The sequence below is a fragment of the Dipteris shenzhenensis genome, chromosome 4 (genome assembly GCF_047967505.1).
Source record: "Dipteris shenzhenensis isolate YYH24624 ecotype China chromosome 4, Dip_SZ_1.0, whole genome shotgun sequence".
NCBI classification, from domain to species: domain Eukaryota; kingdom Viridiplantae; phylum Streptophyta; class Polypodiopsida; order Gleicheniales; family Dipteridaceae; genus Dipteris; species Dipteris shenzhenensis.
Window position 1 is genome coordinate 12,687,165 of NC_141599.1, and position 6,000 is coordinate 12,693,164.

Consider the following 6,000-nt stretch of genomic DNA (forward strand, 5'->3'; position numbering starts at 1 on the left):
GTGCAAGATGTCATGCTAGGACAACTAAACATAGTCAAGACATCAAAAGAAGCATGGGATATGTTCACAGCTCTCTATGAGTCCAAGAACACTCCTAGGATTCACACTAAGAAACCAAATCAACCAGAGTTGTAGAGAAACTAGTCATGCTTACGTACTTAGGATCGAAGACTATAGCAATCAATTCACAGCAACAAGAGAGACCATGAATCCAACAGAAATGGTTCAAGTCATCTTGAATGGGGACTAGGAGAGGGATACGAGAATCTAGTCCAAAGTATTGCCATCCAATGGCAAATTTTGACACTCAAAGAACTTCAATCAGTATTACTTGGTGAAGAACTCAGGACTCAAGCCATTCATGCATGCAAAGGTCATTCTAATGATCAGGCATTCACAAATTTAGATAGAAGTAGAGGGAGAGGTAGAGGTAGATCATTCCAGAGAAGTGGTCATCATCAGCAACAAAGTCATCAGCAAAGTTAGAATCAGCATCAGTCAACAACATCAGAATCAACAAAGAGGAAATCATTCCAATCAAGGAAGATTCTAAGGACGAGGGAATGCATCCACCAACACGTCAAACATCTAGTGCAATTGCTATCATAAGTTTGGACACTATGAAAGTGATTGCCGCAAGAAGCAGTATGATCAAGGCGGTCAATCTAGTAGCAATCGAGGGAATTTTCGCGGAAGAGGAAATCATCGTGGTGGACATTCTAGTCATAGTCATTATGCAAATGAACATGGGAATATGTTTCTTGCAAATGAGGAAATGCCGAAGACTGATACAGTGTATCTAGACACTGATTGCAAATCAAAAGAGGATTTCAACTATCAAGTCGACCAAGCAGATTAGGATCCTTGGTACATTGACAGCAGTGCATCATCTTAGCTGACAAATGATCAGGAATGGTTCAAAGAGATGAAACCATTACAAGGTCAAAAGAATGCCATCTACACAGCAGCAGATAATACATTGAATCTAGTTCAAGGGCTATGCATTATCCCTATGAATAATTTCATTGGTACGAAAGGATTGGTGAAATATGTACTCTATGTTTCAAAGATCAACAAGAACCTCTTGTCAGTAGGTCAAATAATAGAACACAACTACCGAGTCATATTCAAAGGAGATGAATGCACTATCAGAGACAAATGTAGAAGATTTTAGTTAGTAGGAAAAGGAGTCAAGGAAGAACGCTTGGACAGAATGCTAGCTACAGTACCAGATTTGCATGCCATGTCAGCTCAACTGTAATAGAGGCCACTATCTACAAAATGGCACAAGAGATATGGTCATTTCAATTTCAAGAGCTTGCTAGATCTCAAGAATCAGAATATGGAAATCAGGATTCCTAAGCTACAGTTTCTATGAAAAGTTTGCGAAGCATGCTGCTTTGGCAACAAACAAAAGCGAACCATCTTTGGTAGAAGCACCTCTTGAGCAAGAGGTATTCTTGATTTGATGCATATAGATGTATGGGGTTATGCCCAAACTTGCAACATCAATGGTTCACTTTACTACTTGACTTTCATCGACGACTACAATAGGTATTGTTGGGTCTACTTTCTAAAAGAGAAATATGAAGTGTTTTCTAGATTTCAAGAATTCAAAGCCATGGTAGAAAACTAGATAGGCAGAAAGATCAAATGAGATCAGATAGAGGAGGTGAATATATGTCTTCAGCATTCATGAACTTTTGCAAAAGTCATGACATTTGAAAACAATTCACTTGTGTAGATACTCCTCAATAGCATGCAAGAGTTGAAAGGAAGAATGGTCATGCAAGAGTTGAAAGGAAGAATGGTACTTTAGCAGACATAGGGCTAGAGCAATGCTTAGTGAGAAGCATCTTCCGAATCAGTATTGGGCAAAAGTAATAGCCACTATAGACTATTTGCTTAATTGGCTTTCGATCAAACCGATTCAGGGTATGACACCTTATGAAGCATTCACTGGACACAAGCCATGCATTGGGCATCTCCACATATTTGGCTGCATAGCATATGCCCACATACATGATGATAATCGTAGAAAATTGGATGCGAAGTCACATAACTGCATCATGGTTGGCTATAGTGAAGAAAGCAAAGCATACAAGTTCCCATCAATCGAAAGGTCATTATCTCCAAAGATGTAATCTTCGATGAGGAATCAGAATGGAAAACCTCAAATACATAGGAGATAGACGCATCAATTACACAGTCATCTACAGAAAAGGTTGACAAAGAAAAGCAAGCTAGAAGTACCCCAAGCAGAGCCACAACAACTAAGACTATCTACTAGGGAAAGCAGACCTCTAGCCAAGATTGACATATGCTCAGAAAGGCATAGCAATTCAGGTTGAAACCACCAACTATGCTCTTATGACTACCATCATGGCTATAGAAGAGCTAGTATACTTCAAAGATGGAGTAGACAAGCCAGAATGGCAAACTGCTATGAAGTACAATCTAGATGGAAGTATTCAAAGATATAAAGCCAGACTAGTTGCAAAAGGATTTGCATAGCAATATGGTCAAGATTATGATGAGACTCAATAAAGATGGATTCTATATGATTCTTGATATCACTAGCAACACTCAACATATGGAATGTGTATCAGCTCAATGTCAAGAATGCATTTCGCAATAATTATGTTGAACCAGGAAAGCAGAATGTTGTTTGCATCTTAAGAAAAGCCTCTATGGCTAAAAGCAAGCACCCAAAAGTTGGTACAACAGAATTGACAAAGTATTTTGCTCATCTGGGATACATGAAGTCCAATGCAGATCATACTCTCTAGTACAAATCCAGATATTTGCTATGCAGTAAGCTCACTTGCATACTTTATGGCAAATCCAAAAGAGTCTCACTGTAATGCAGCCAAAAGAGTCTTGAGATACATCAGAGGTACATGATAGTTTGGAATAGAATATAGAGGAAGTCATCCACCATGGTTGCATGGATACTATGACAATGACTATGCCAGAGATCATGAGACCAGGAGATCGACACAAGGATATGCATTTTGCCTTGGTCAAGGTGCTATAACAGATGATCTAAGGGTGGATCTAATTATTTCATCCATACAAAGTCACAACACATAGTTGTAACCACATTTTATATTTGGGACTCTAAGTATCAGCAACCCACTTTGAATTAGACAAGTGATCTAAGGGTGGATCTACTTTTTCCATCTATGCAAAGTCATAACACATAGTTGGAACCATATGTCATTTCTGGGACTACAAGTCTGAACAACTCATCTTTCTTGTTATCAGTATCCAAAGATTTGTATAAAGTTAATGCACATAATATCCATAATATGTACAAATTCTATCAATAGTTTCAACTTCTAAAAGACCTAAAAATTGCATCCATCACATTATGTCACAAATGCCTAGTAGTCCAAGACCTAATTTTCACATATAGCTAGCAAAACTATAAAAATCATTCATCTCTATTGCTCTCTTATATGTGTGTGGGTAGGAAAGTAAGTGTGGCTTGTAACCACATTAAACTTTAGTTGTAGCTATATAAGATCTTGAGCCTATAGTGGCTCCCTCTTCATCATTATCACCTGCTCTCTGCAATATATGTAGCCTTCCACAATATGTAGTCCTTGTTTTTGCGACCTTCCTTCCCATAGAATAAACATGAAATGTTGAAATTATATTTGTTCTATCTATTTGATAGGTTCTTCTACTCTGAATAGGGCTTGGTAATTCATAGTCAACAACTATGACTGTACATGGGTGGCATATGTGCATGCACAAAGAATGCAACAATCTTGAATCTGAGAGGAAGATCAACTGTTACACTATGTGATGCACTGCCGAATGCTAAGAGAATTGAACTAGTGTCAGATGTATGAGTATGTACACCGATGGTAGAACCGAAGGGATTGATGTCACTGGGAACTAATCGGGTGATATGGCAATGGCTTACTTGTCTTGGTGGAGTTGGATCTCCTCTATGGTGGATCTAGACTATAGCTAGACAAAATGCAGCAAATGAATTTTAGTTCATTCATGTTATATGCTGGATGTGCTGCAGTGGATCAGGAGGTAGTTTGGGATGAAGAATATTCAATGATGCTGACCTATGGGAATGTCAGATGATAGATATGAGGTGCTCACCATATAGAGCACGATCTGTTGGTAATTTTTGCTTTTTGGATCACCAAGAAATTCTGCCTAGATAAAAAGCTATGGCTCTAGGAAGGTGGTTGTCCAAGGAGGGGGAGGTGTTATGGAGGGTGATGTGGCACTGTGAGGTCACATGCTGATGAAGGATTGTACCTGTGGGGTGATAATGTGCTTGAAAGGTACTTGTTGATGTGGCATTACCACATGGCTCATATGTTGAGCTGGCATCCGTGTTGAGGTGGAATGCTTATGTGGTAAGTAAAATGCCATGTGGCACTGCATGAGGTGGTGCCTATGGATAAGGCTACCAAGTGGCACGTATGATGTGGCTGTATAGGGTAGAAGAAATTGCCGCATGGCCAACTAGTACTGCCATTGACCAAACTCAAGGTCTGGTTGACATTAGTAAGAGCTTATCTTCCACACGACTTATCTTCCACACGATGACACATGGCAAAATTTTGTAATGCCACGTGGTGGCATAACCCTAAAGATAAGGTCATCAAAATTCTGAGAAGATCCCATCAACATCTCTCAAGATTTTGTTCATTTTGCCAAGCCACTCGTCGTTTGCTATGGAGGCCATCTTGTTTGAGCTAGGCGTTGGGGCGCTAGCTCGTTTGTTAGAGCTACTGGTCATCGATGGCCAGTTGTCCACCCTGCTGGAGGTTGTTGATTTGAGGAGTAGAAGCCTTGGTGGTTGAAGTTTGTGAGTGTGTAGACATTACTGGAGCCTAGAGGCTGTAGGTTGGTGTTGGTGGCATGGAAGCTATGCTTGCGATGGCCAATGGAGATGTGCTTGGGAGCCAATGCTCGTGACCAAGTGGAGTTAGGAGTTGGAGCTCGATTGGAGGCATGGAGGAGATGAGCTTGAAGGGCTAACATTTGGGACTGCCATGTTGGAAGCGAGGTGCTTGCTAAGATTGTGTGAGCCAACTTGCTACTACATGCTTGTTGCATGGAGGCACCATTGGACAGGATCATTGAGGGTCACTTGTTGGTGCTGTATTGGATGGAGTTGCTTGTTGGTGGCTAAGTGCCCTTGTGGGTGTTTCTCCTTGTTGTGGGAGATGAAGCTACCCATTGGTTATGAGCCATTGTGGGCAGCTGAGGAGTCAAGTAGAAAAGCCTTTGTGAGGCGCTCTATTGTGGGAGTAGTTGAGGAGGGTTGTCTAAGCATTGGAGGCGACTGGGTGTAGCTACTGGTTGCTATTGTAGAAGTCTAAGACATGAAGCTGTAGATGCTGGGTTGGCCATCATTGAGGGTTGCCCTACCCTTGTTGGCTTAAAGCAAGCCAGATTGTTGTTGGAGTGTCTACCTTTTAGGAATAGAGCTGATTGGTAGATGGGGCTAGTATGCAATTCTTTCTGGGATGGAAACAAGTTGCTTAGAAAGAGGCAAACTATTTTAGGCAATGTAGTAGGTAGAGACTCCTTTGTGGAAGGGCAAAAAGTAGCCGAGAGATAGTGACCTATAGAAGATGAAACTTAGGCTAAAAGATGCTTTTGTTCAGTTGGTGGAGCTCAAAACTGAAGCACTAGCTCTAGGCTGTTAGCATGGGAGCAGCTTGAGTCTCTCCTCAACCTTCCAGAATACTAAGGCCCTGTCATCCTCACTAAATTGGAGTTTTAGAATTGAAAAGTCCTTCAAAGACAATGAATCACTCAAGGAATGAAGAGCAATACTCGAAAGAGGATACCTAGATCTCCACATAATGGAACTAGAAGCTTTTTGATCCAACACAGAGATGGAGAAGAGCTCTAGAAGATGAGCTTGAGAGGATGGAATGGGATGCCTCAAAGGGAGGGCTTGTGCCTTTACGAAACAAGGGCTTGTACTCTCTCTGATAGAAAACTCTCCCAATG